The sequence below is a fragment of the Oncorhynchus tshawytscha genome, linkage group LG12, assembly GCF_018296145.1.
Source record: "Oncorhynchus tshawytscha isolate Ot180627B linkage group LG12, Otsh_v2.0, whole genome shotgun sequence".
In the NCBI taxonomy this organism is placed as follows: domain Eukaryota; kingdom Metazoa; phylum Chordata; class Actinopteri; order Salmoniformes; family Salmonidae; genus Oncorhynchus; species Oncorhynchus tshawytscha.
The window spans coordinates 59,694,746-59,708,013 of record NC_056440.1 but is presented as its reverse complement, the minus strand read 5'-3'; the positions used below and the strand labels follow the sequence as shown (position 1 = coordinate 59,708,013).

At 42.3% G+C, this 13,268-nt stretch overlaps 1 protein-coding gene across 3 annotated transcripts in view; it reads right to left on the bottom strand.

Annotated features, from left to right (window-relative positions):
- The window catches only part of LOC112263559 (zinc finger protein 536-like), a 201,286-nt gene that overhangs the window by 172,975 nt on the left and 15,043 nt on the right, over window positions 1-13,268 (bottom strand). For 2 of the 3 annotated variants that reach the window (XM_042330847.1, XM_042330845.1), the window contains exon 2: window positions 718-761. The gene's annotated coding sequence lies outside the window, so the exon portion shown is untranslated. Of the gene's footprint in view, window positions 1-717; window positions 762-9,792; window positions 9,859-13,268 lie in introns of those variants that run through there. The other variant, XM_042330846.1, reaches the window with a different exon arrangement.

Here is a 13,268-nt window from a genome sequence, read left to right as displayed (position 1 = left end):
AGTATGCTTGTGAGATGTGTCACATACGTGTACATTCTAATATATTTACTGCTATAAGACGTGTTTCCACATCAATCTTCATTTCTTTCCACAGTCCTACATTTTGAAATATGAAGTGTGTCAACAGTCTATCCCCCCTTAGACGGCAAACGCACAAACATCCCTCACACAAATACAAACATAGCACGGCCAGTCCCCCATTGAGACAACACAGAGCTAGTGAGGAGATCCCTCACTGACAAGCCCTGGGTGAGCCAGCTTAAGTCCACCTGGGCTCTGTCTGACTGTCTGCCTCTCAGAGTGAGGTGTGAGTCTGGCGAACGACAGACAGAGGTCATCTGTCACAGAGGATCCCTCCTGCCTAGGTGTTGCCCCACACACCTCCAGAGAAGGCCCTCGCAGGTAGACTAATAAGCATAAGGCACAGGGAGAGGCCCCACAGAGCCCCAAAGCACCTCCTCGCACGACATCCCTCTCCCACTGTCACAGGCCCAGGACACTAACCTAACGACCTGCACTGCGCTTGATGATGACGCACACCACGAGCCAAACTGAAGCCATTTAAACGGGTATAGTCCCTAAAAAATAAATCAATTCAAATTGTAGATGGGTGTTGTTTTTGAGATAAATGGGGAATATGGAAATGTCAGTTGGGTCCAATTTCTCAGTCTCACCTCTACGTGGTATAACAGAAATACAGTAAGCATGGTTCCTCACCTAATGTGTTTTCTTTGGGTCTTCTAATTGACATCCGTAGATCACTGGAAAAGCAAATAACACAGAGAGAGAGAGAGAGAGAGAGAGAGAGAGAGAGAGAGAGAGAGAGAGAGAGAGAGAGAGAGAGAGAGAGAGAGAGAGACGAGAGAGAGAGAGAGAGAGAGAGAGAGAGAGAGAGCGAGAGAGAGAGAGAGAGAGAGAGAGACAGAGAGAGAGAGAGAGAGAGAGAGAGAGAGAGAGAGAGAGAGAGAGAGAGAGAGAGAGTGAGAGAGAGAGAGAGAGAGAGAGAGAGAGAGAGAGAGAGAGAGAGAGAGAGAGAGAGAGAGAGAGTGTTAATGACACACCAACAGACTCGTCTCCAAGAGCAGCATCGTAAATATCGCACAAACAGGAAATCATTAGCACCACAGATAAAAACAGATCAGGATCTCAGTTCAATAAATTAAATACATGTTGTCTATCGCATTACAAGAAAACATCGAGAGAGAATAAAACTTGAGAAACGTGTTGGCATCATCTTAGGGATTTAGAGGTTAGTTAGTAAACAGTAAAGACGGATTGAACGATAAACTTGGAAATGTATGAATATACCGTCATCGAGAAATAGGCTAGTCTACAGCCTAGACTACAGACGTCGCACCAAACACTCCCTCATAGTGAGCTCCGGAGTTTTTGCCAGGGGATTTCATGAAACTAAACAGTACGTCAAAGATCCTTACAACATAAGATGTCTCCCCTAAACACCACTGTCATGTTCCCTTCGCGTTCCTTTCTTCCCTTCTCAGACATGACTTTGGGTAGAGGAAAGAAGTTCTCCCTGAGCGTTTTAAGATGTCATTTTTAAAACATACATATCAAAGCTGCAGAAAGACGGATTTTTTTCCCCTTCGGCTTCTCTGCTCTCGTACAATGTGGCTTTGAATAGAGAAGGAACTCAAAAGACCTTCTGAGATCTCTTTGCAATCCACTTCCTTGGGCCGACTGGCAACACATCATTTGTATTGATGCAATATTACATTTCAATATCACATGTCAAAAGGCACAAAATGATAGATCATAGCCTAACTAAATTAATTATTAAAAGGTTGTGCTGGCTGTGCTATCAGCTTCTCTTACAATCAACTGTGTCTGAAAAGAACAGTTTGATACTGGCAGCATTTCAGTGTTTTTTCTTTTCGCTCCTAGTTTTATTTTTCTCTCTCTTAAGTTTTGGACCACTGTAATGAATCTGGATTTGTGTCACCAAAAAATGTCCTCAAATCTCAAACCACATGAGCACAACAATAACCAGAACTTTCCAGTTAGTTATTTTCTGTCCTGTTCAATGAAAACGACTTCCAAAGTACTGCGTTTGTGGCTAAAATAGTGAAGAGCAGGACTGATATAATGACATATTTGGAGTGGTAGGATTTGTGTTTTCTTCATAATACATTATGTCCCTGGAGCTTTATCTCTCTATTTCCCCTGGTAAAACCCTGAAACACTTTTTAGATTTGCCCATATTACACATGGCCTCCATTCTAGGTCAAATCTGTATCAGAAGTTCATGCACTGACAACAGAAGCCGTGTGACCTGGAACAGTTTAGCGCTTGTGATTCTACCAGGGAGCCAGAGAGGACGGAGGGTCTCAACCTCTTATGATCCTTGTACTTTAAAGAGTTAGAACAATGGGATAAAAGATAAAGAAGTGTTAACGATACATTTAAAGGAGTATTAAGGTCAGTGAAAATACTCGTGGCACACTGACACCCAAAGATACAGCACATCACGGGTTAGTATATTCAGTGATGTGTATTTATGGACGCCAAGGGAAGTCAGGCTTCCCAAAAAACCTTCCCAAAAAATATATATACGTACTATATATATATATATATATATATATATATATATACAGTACCAGTCAAAAGTCTGGACACACCTAGTCATTCAAGGGTTTATCTTTCTTTTGACTATTTTCTACGTTGTAGAATAATAGTGAAGACATCAAAACTATGAAATAACTCATGGAATCGTGTAGTAACCAAAAAAAGTGTTAAACAAATCAAAATATATTTTATATTTGAGATTCTTCAAAGTAGCCACCCTTTGCCTTGATGAAAGCTTTGCACACTCTTGGCATTCTCTCAACCAGCTTCACCTGGAATGATTTTCCAAAAGTCTTGAAGGAGTTCCCACATATGCTGAGCACTTGTTGGCTGCTTTTCCTTCACTCTGTGGTCCAACTCTTCCCAGACCAACTCAATTGGGTTGAGTTTGGGTGATTGTGGAAGCCAGGTCATCTGATGCAGCACTCAATCACTCTCCTTCTTGGTCAAATAGCCCTTACACAGCCTGTAGGTGTGTTGGGTCATTGTCCTGTTGAAAAATAAAGGACAGTCCCACTAATCGCTCCAGAAAGCTGTGGTAGCCATGCTGGTTAAGTGTGCCTTGAATTCTAAATAAATCAAATACAGTGTCACCAGCAAAGCACCCCCACACCATCACATCTCCTCCTCCATGCTTCACGGTGGGATCCACACATGCGGAGATCATCTGTTCACCTACCCTGTGTCTCACAAAGACACAGCGGTTGGAACCAAAAATCTCAATTTTGGACTCATCACACCAAAGGACAGATTTCCACCGGTCTAATGTCCATTGCTTGTGTTTCTTGGCCGAAGCAAGTCTCTTCTTCATATTGGTGTCCTTTAGTAGTGGTTTCTTTGCCGCAATTCGACCATGAAGGCCTGATTCATGCAGTCTCCTCTGAACAGTTGATGTTGAGTTGCAGTTAACTCTAATGAACGTATCTTCTGCAGCAGAGGAATCTCTGGGTCTTCTTTCCTGTGGCGATCTTCATGAGAAACAGTTTCATCATAGCGCTTGATGGTTTTCGTGACTGCACTTGAAGAAACTTTCAAAGTTCTTGAAATTTTCCAGATTGCCTGACCTTCATGTCTTAAAGTAATGATGGACTGTCGATTATCTTAGCTAATTTGAACTGTTCTTGCCATAATATGTACTTGGTATTTTGCCAAATAGGGCTATCTTCTGTATACCACCCCTACCTTGTCACTGATTGGCTCAAATGCATTAAGAAAGAAAGAAATTCCACAAATGAACTTTTAACAAGGCACACCTGTTAATTGAAATGCATTACAGGTGACTACCCAATGAAGCTGGTTGAGAGAATGCCAAGAGTGTGCAAAGATGTCATCAAGGCAAAGGGTGGCTATTTGAATAATCTCAAATATAACAAATATTTTTATTTGTAACCAAACACTTGTTTGTTTAACACTTTTTTGGTTACTACATGATTCTATATGTGTTATTTCATAGTTTTGATGTCTTCACTATTATTATACAATGTAGAAAATAGTAAAAATAATGAAAAACGCTTGAATGGGTAGGTGTGACCAAACATTTGACTGGTACTGTATATATACTGGTACTGTATATAACACTACCGTTCAAAAGTTTGCGGTCACTTAGAAATGTCCTTCTTTTTGAAAGAAAAGCACATTTTTTGTCCATTAAAATAACATCAAATTGATTAGAAATACAGTGTAGACATTGTTCATGTTGTAAATGACTATTGTAGCTGGAAACGGCGGATTTTTAATGGAATATCTACATGGGCGTACAGAGGCCCATTATCAGCAACCATCACTCCTGTGTTCCAATGGCACGTTGTGTTAGCTAATCCAGGTTTATCATTTTAAAAGGCTAATTGATTATTAGAAAACCCTTTTGCAATTATGTTAGCACAGCTGAAAACTGTTGTTCTAATTAAAGAAGCAATAAAACTGGCCTTCTTTAGACTAGTTGAGTATCTGGAGCATCAGCATTTGTGGGTTTGATTACAGGCTCAAAATGGCCAGAAACAAAGAACTTTCTTCTGAAACTCATCAGCCTATTCTTTTTCTGAGAAATGAAGGCTATTCCATGTGAGAAATTGCCAAGAAACTGATGATTTCTTTGCAACTCTGCCTAGAAGGCAAGCATCCCAGAGTCGCCTCTTCACTATTGACATTGAGACTGGTGTTTTGCGGGTACCATTTAATGAAGCTGCCAGTTGAGGACTTGTGAGGCATCTGTTTCTCAAACTAGACACTCTAATGTAATTGTCATCTTGCTCAGTTGTGCACCAGGGCCTCCCACTCCTCTTTCTATTCTGGTTAGGGCCAGTTTGTGCTGTTCTGTTAAGGGTGTATGTATGAAAGAGTCATAGACCGTTTCATAGACTGTTTCATCAACCCTACAAGTAGGGTGAGTTTGTACAAGTAGGGTCTGTTTGTCACTAGTAGACTAAGCATAGATGATTTGATGATGTAGAAATGTTGAAGTTGAAATGGTGCTGGAATAGTGGAGGCAGCTCCTGTTTTCTTTGCGACATGAGGTACCATGGTTCTAAATCAATAGTTGTTTAGTAGTCCGAAAATGTTGGAAACATTAACTTGCTTGACCATGCTGTAGGTCAGGTAACTGTGTCTCCTTAATGTCTCAGCCTTAGGCCTATATATCACGGTGACAAGGCATATGAACTAACAGGTTATAGAGCAAACAATGCAATTATCACAACACATAAGTTGTAATCTGCCTTTGTTTTCTGGCTTGGCTTCCCCGGTGATTTTACCCACTCACCGCTACTGCAGCGTTTGGATACCATCACCTCTGATGAACTGAAGGACAGGATAGTCTTTCTAATATTACATTCCTGTCTCACCATATTGAGTTGCTAAATGCTACAAGATGAAAATACTGCTGTGGTTGTTGTCTGGTTTAGATTGAGATGTATTTCGTCGTCTGTGTGTGTGTGTGTGTGTGTGTGTGTGTGTGTGTGTGTGTGTGTGTGTGTGTGTGTGTGTGTGTGTGTGTGTGTGTGTGTGTGTGTGTGAGTGTGTGTGTGTGTGAGAGAGAGAAGTGAGAGAAGTGAGGGCCAACGGCGGGAGTGTTGGGGGTGACAATGACATCATAAACTCTGGAGGTTTTAATTGGAGGGTCCAGATTGTTGGACTGGTGACCCCGCAGAAGTCATGGCCACCATTAGCGTCCAGACCGCATGCTAACAAACAGAATCTGTGCATGTTAGCGCTGGCGAAAATTCAATTTGAGCTCTTTGTCTGCCTGATGCCTTGCCCTAACGATGGTCTCTTTTTTTTTTCCTTAAACAACAGAACACAGAGGAGTCGTTAGGACCCTCTCTTCATTACTTCAAAAAACCAATCATTAGACACCAGAGTATATACGTAATTAGAAAATCACTTCCTTTGCAATCCTGGCTAAGTAGTTTACATACTGTAATTACAGGGACAAAATCAATTTTTAATCATTTCACTGATTGGGCTCATCAGCTCAGTAGGAACATTGTATCCTGCTTGTTGTGCGAAAGCAACATCTGGGCTAAAACAATTACCCTTTTGTGTTCCAAAACTATTCAGAAACAGGCTTTCTGCAGCACCCGATGATTGTCATGTAGCCTGACTGCAGCCATCTCTCCCCCTGCCCTTGACTTGAGCATGGAGGATCACGTTTAAAGCCTTATAAATCAATACACTATAATAAGCCGCTCTTGGGAAAAAGCAGCATACTGCTTTTTTAACACCTTTATTTTTTTCTTCCTGTTGTTGTCGGCAGTGGTGGTGGTGGGGGTGGTGTTTTTTTTTTGCTGTTGCTTTCCACTAAATAAAAAGAGAAGCGAATGTCGTTTCCCCTGAATAAATATGACCTTTCTAATATGTTGTTCCATTCAGCGTACAAATAGTTCCCAACGCAAACCTGTGATTTATAATCATCCCTGTTGTTACATACGCGAGGTAGAGAGACTGGATGAGTACTTTCCATGTTTGGTTAAGTGAGAAAAGGATCTGACATAGCAAACTTCAAACAAAAGTCTTCCTGATATGTTTCACCCGTCAGTGACTAATACAATGCTTTTGTATTCCGGTCTGCAAGATGCAGGATCGATCCACATTAGTCTGAACTCTCCTTCGCTCACTTTGAAAACTGAGGAAATCAGGTTTGGGGAGAAGAAAAAGAAAAAAGAAAATGAGTGAATGCATTGATCACTCTCGGTGTATGCAAATCACATTTGCCTCTATTTTTTATTTATTTTTACTGATCAATAGGGTTAATTAAGAGATTCGTTTTAACTGCACTTTGGAATCCTGTTTTGAGCAGTCGACCTCAGAAATCATCCCGCTGTCCCTCCGTATCCATGGAAATGAAAGGCGGGTAAGAGGGGCCATAAATCGGAAAATCCATTTCGACCATGAGCACGGTTGTCACGGTAAAATATGAAAGCAAAGACAGCTCACAGGTAGATAGATCATCAGTTATATGCCGGTGAGGCAACATTTTAAAAAGTTTATACACAGACTTTTTCCACTGCAGGCAGGGCCATCCCCAAATAGTGTGGTGAGTAGGCTAGTTCCAGGGTCGTCCACAGGTTGTACTTTGACCGCGGCTATGGCTGATATCGGTCAGAGAAAAGTTGCCGCTATTGTTGGGCTGGCCCCCATGAGTATGAGTGCCATGTGTGGTAGCGAGAGTATCAGCAGCGGTGCTGGTGGTAAACGAGATTAATAATGGACGCTTTTTACAATTATTATTATTCCCAAAATGCTCTTTTGTGATTTGCTTTGAAGGGGGGAAGCGCTGGGAAGATCAGCCCGCGAAAGGGGGGCGCTCATTTGGAGAGCTTTTCCAATTATACAATTAGTCAGGAATGTAGGGCAGCAGCCTCTGTGTTCCGATCGCTCCGACCCTGGAAAGCAAGAGCCTTTTTCTTCCTCACTGGTCGTGCACAATAAAATAAATAATGATTTAAAAAAACAGATCCGAGGCCTGGGCACCAGCGAAAGTCCGGGTGGACGCCGCGTAGGCGGATCCCAAAAGAGTGAAACTAACAAATGGTGACCTTATTCATGCCGATTGCGTGCGAACGACCCATGCAATACACTCTATGCTAATAGACAAAGTCAAGGGGTCAGGGTTTTCTGTTTAAATACCGCTCTTTGAGTTGAACGGCTTTTTGTGCATTTTTTTTTTCTATCGGTACAGTGTGTTGTGGGTTGATTGGGTGGCTTTGGCAAAGGACACCAACAAGTCCTAATTATGCATTGTGAATCTCATTTATTTATTTATTTTTTGAGGGTGAAGAGATTTTAATTTGATTATTTTTCCTTTTGATTGTCCTTATCCTATGCCTGGTACTAAGTTTACTGGTTCAATATATATATATATATATATATATATATATATATATATTAAACAAGTACCATCTATTTCCCTGTTGATTTTCTGTAAGCTCTCTTTACTGATTACAGCCATGACTACATGAACCTCTTCAATAATTATCCTGCAATAAAAAAAAAACATGCAAAATGATTATTATCATTAAAACTCCTTACCAAGACTGTCACTCCTTCAACTAATTCTGTCAAAACTGTCAGAGGCTAAATGTGTCCCTTGGATGCCAATCATGTCATATTTCTAACAGCAGGATGTATTCTCACAACAGTGACAGGCTGCGCTCACTGAATCCATCCAAAGGCCATGGTGGAAAAAGTCCCCTCATTCGGATCAAACTGCTATAAACTAACCCATAAGTGAACCTTCTGCTGTCTCGACGTCCCTAAATGATCCAAATAGACTCAACATTCATATTTTACGTCATGTCTGTGGAACGTCAATAGTACATACTGGAAGGGAGAGAGAAGGTGAGTTGAGAAGTAAGGTACGTATTTATGGAATCCTCTTTGTAGCTAGTCCCTGTACTTGTGATGGCCCAGATATCATTTGGAGAAAGCCTGACGATTGCGTGCATATGTGCCTTGTGTGAGAATGCGTCAGCGAGAGCATGTGTTTGTGATGGATCCAATATGACTGAGATCTGTCTCACATACCTCTGATGCCGCACAAGCCAAAAGACTGACTCACTATTTTAGATTTGATTTATACATCTCAGCATGCAAATGCGGTCCAAAACACCAGCGACAATTACCAAGGCTGTTACACTGTTACATTGCACACATTTTTTTTAAATATGGCATTTCACGTAATCTAAGATTGAAATACTTTTGGATTGCTCTATATTAAAATATATATATATATATATATATATATAAATAACGAACTACATTTTTAAATGATAAAAAGTATAGCATCATTAGTGTATTGTATAGCATATAAAGGCTGTCTGACACTTTGACTTCGGAGTCCTGCGGGGTATATAAGACAGCTGTTATATAATTCAAGTTCAAACAGTAGAATATTTTTTCAATAAATGTTATAGCTAGATTTTTCCAGCTTCAAGAAAAAAAAAAGTTTCCATTGATTAGCACTTTGCAAGCAATCCATTTTTACAAACCGGCTTGACCTCTCTCACTGGACGAGGGTCTACTATGAATTAAAAGAAAACAATTCCAGGGAAGGGATTGCGGGCAAGGAGAAGAGATGTATAGAGTGAGAAAGAGAAAAGAGATGTGTGTGAGAAAGATAGAGGACAGACGTGATCTAACCTGTACGTTGTGATGGTAAAGAGAGGGAGTACATATTTGGAGATGATGATGATAGTGATGGTGAGGAGGACATTGCAAACTGCTGGCAGACCCCGTCAGCCGAGCCCTGATGCAGACAGATCCTTCACCCTCCATGTCACATGATCTACCATCAGTCTCAGAGATGGGGATATATCGCCACCAGCTCCAGAAATAATGGGTGCACCTGTTTACCGTGTCACCTCTGTTTGCTAATTGTCTCCTTGAGCTACATTGGGGAAGTAAATGCGTCTCGGCTTTTGACAGGCGGGCGTTTATTTAGAAATCACATTACTTCCAGCGCAATTGTTCTTTTTTTCTTTTTGGGGGTGGGGGTGGGGGTGGGGGAGGGGGGAGGTCTAGGAAAGTTAAATGAGAGTGCTGTGTTACAGATTTCACTTCCTGATTAGGGGAGGTGACAGCGTTGAGCTGAAAAGTTCACATTCACTTGTTCAATCCCCCCCCCAGAACCATGCCAGAGAGGAGGGGGAGTGTGACAGACATCTTTAATATCCTGCTCTTTACGTGATCAATCGGGGTGCCACTGATCCATACCTGCAGTACTGCCACCTCACCGACGTAGCTCAGGAAGAACACAGACAGGTTTGCAGAGGGAGGGGGAAGACAAGCGCCTGTAAACAAAGCAGACAAACCAGGACATTCAGTGCAGGTGCTATTGAAGTTTGACAAGAGTGCACAATGGCGACAGAGAAGACAACACCAACATACCCATTACAGTAAGCACTTTCCAAACATTTGATCATTTTCATAAAATTCTGCGAACTAGTGCAAGTACAGTAGTACAAGTACAGTCATTACACAAAGCCTAAATGAAATGCAAGTGTTATAACGACAGTAAGAACAGGTATGGTCCATGGCATATGGTACGGGGGAAAAACACTGAGAAGGGTTACATTTACGTTTGATAATCGAAACAGAGGCTAGGTCCTCCAAAATGACATGCGCTACAAAACGCGAAACAAACCTTCAGCGCACAGAATGTTACGCAATCCTACTTTAAAGGCCTGCCGCTTCACACAAGACAAATAATCAGGTCGGCATGAGCCACGTGAACTACACGTCCTGCTCTCCCTCTATAGTAGAGCGTAACTCAGTGAGTGGGTTTGGGGTGCTGGGGCTGGAGCTGGGGCAGAGGGGCACAGATGTGGTTCTCAAAGGAGGCCACCACAGGAGCCTGCAAGGGGAATTCTTATCCCCACTACTATTTCAATAGGAAAAGACACACACACACACACACACACACACACACACACACACACACACACACACACACACACACACACACACACACAAAGGCACACTTGCCTTAAGTCACATTCTAAATTGGCTCCCAGGAGCATTTTCCCTACCTTGTTCACCAAAGGCATTGTGTATGTTTTCTGAGTGCTTAGCATATGCCGGGTAACGTGAGATCTCCTCTGCGCACACTCACATTGTTTCCAGAAGTTGTTGCCTTTTTTCTCCCCCTTTAAGTATTTCCCATCAGGAGCTTAATTAAATTCAAAATAGTTCACATATACCTACTATGCAGGATCGCACAAGCCGCCCACCCTGCAAGCCCCGATAGAGACGCAAAGACTGGGAGCAACAACAAAAAAAGTAGAGGAGGAGAAAAAAAACAAAAAACAGTAAAGAAACAGAGAGAGAAAAGTCCTGCTCTCAGAATCCTGTTTGTCATGGATGAGACTTTGCTACTCTGGGGTCTTTCAGATGTTCCTTCGAGAGGGGTTGAGTTGAGTATCTCACCTCTCCTGTCTTAGAAAGAGTCAGCCCAACAGTCATGGCGTACCCAATAGTTGGTACTAGGGCGGTGGGCGGTGTGGTCAACGATGGTGTGAGATTTGGGCCAATACGGTAACTGCCAAAAAGGCCCATGGAAAGGGGTGAAGGACTCCTACCTCACTAGTTCTCCAGAATGTATAGACGTACACAGTGGCTTGATACCAGAGTATGCAGGAAATACTATAGCATTTTTTTAGACAGGATAACCTTTGCTGTGTTTATCCTATTACGCATTGTGTTCTTTTAATGCTAGTGTAATACACGGGAGTGAAAACAATGTGTATAGCACACATGTAGTGTTTAAGCAGGGGAATGTCAGTCAAGAGCAGACAAGTGTTGATTTTACACACACTATAGACACCACACACACTACACACACTCATTCCCCTTCCCAATACTACACCAGCCTGGCAGACAAAGTTAACATTTTAACTGCAAATATTCCTTGCCTCCAATAGTCCAATGTAATTCATTTTCCATCTCTGTTCATTAATCATTGTTAAAATTAGTGATCCATTTCTTCCACTCTGCCATCTGCACTCAGCTTCGTTACAAACATGACACCTTCCCGCATAATAAAAGCTGACAGCAACGAGGATGCCTTTCCAAATAGCTTTTTGCATATGTGCACCTCTACAACTAATGCTGTTGTCAGACAAAAGTAGGTTATTTAAGGAGTGCTCCTGCTAGAACAATCACACACACATACACACACACACACACACAGACACACACACAGACACACACGCAGACACGCACACACATGCACAGAAAGACACACACACACATGCATGGATAGAGAGGTATATAGAGACCCACAAATATCCATGTGTCCCAGGTATATACTGTATACACAATTTGATATAAACCAAATCAAACACACACTACCAGATGTGCCTAATCTTGAATGGAATGTGGTAAAATCCTGATAATAAATCTCCACATTTTCACTATAGAAAGCGAAGTTATGAAATCAGAGATTCAGAAACATTAACAATCACCAGAGAGACAACAATGGGACCGTTGTTGTTCTTCATGTGCTGTTTAAGTAGGCAAGATTTTATTCCAATTTAGAAAGATTAGTACTCTGTTGTTCTTTTCTACTTTCTTTTATACATACAGATCTTAAGAGGGATAGAGTGTGTGTGTGTACAGTGTGTGTGTGTGTGTGTGTGTGTGTGTGTGTGTGTGTGTGTGTGTGTGTGTGTGTGTGTGTGTGTGTGTGTGTGTGTGTGTGTGTGTGTGTGTGTGTGTGTGTGTGTGTGTGTGTGATAATCTGATACATGGTTCAGACTAACTATTGTTGACTATTTGATACCAGAACATTCACATTGGATATTTCTGTTTATTACAATGAATATAAGGTGACACAGTACAGTCCTTTGTTCTCTGTAAGTATGCACTGATGAATGTATTAGCATGTATGCTTATGTCAATGTGTATGTGTGCGTGTGGAGTAGGGTGTGAGGGTTTGTGTGTGGAGTAGGAGAATTGTGTGTGTGTGTACGGGAAGTAGGAGCAGTGCAGTGCAGTGCAGTGTATTGTGTGATGTGTGATGTGTGGTGTGTGGTGTGTGTGTGTGTGTGTGAAAGGAAGTGTCTCAGTTGGCTGAAACAGAGGTCCAGACAGTGGAGCTGCTTGGCTGAGGAGAGCAGGGTCCTATAACGAGCCGCCTGGGCCAGATGATGCCCATCGCAGGTCACACAAGCCACACACAATCCCCCCAATACCCAGGCCAGAAGCCTCTGTTTGCCTTCCCCAGGACGGGGCTCTGCTCCCCCAAGTCCCCCCCAGTCCTCCATGGTCCCCCCTTAACGCCCGTCAGCCCCCAGATCTGCCGTACGGCCTCCCTGGTGAGGTGTCGCTGGAAGCCTCCAGGCACACCACATTAATCTATATAATGCCCTCAAAGAGTGGGCTTTTTCACACCGCTAACTGCCAAGGCCTACGAGGGGCAGGGGGCTGCGCCATGGTTCAGCTGTTCGCCCAACTGGCGTCTGCACACACACACATACAAGAACACACACACATACTGACGCTTTGCCTATAGCCTCTGATTGACTCAATAAAGGTATACCTTCATCAAATGGCTAGCAGAAACCCCTGCAATCTTAGGAGGGCTGGACTTTTCAGGCAGACAGCAAATAGAAAAGAAGCTAAATCATCTTGACATTCACCAACGTGGAGCCCAAGAGAAAGCCACGGCTTCAGTTATTTCTCCCATCCAC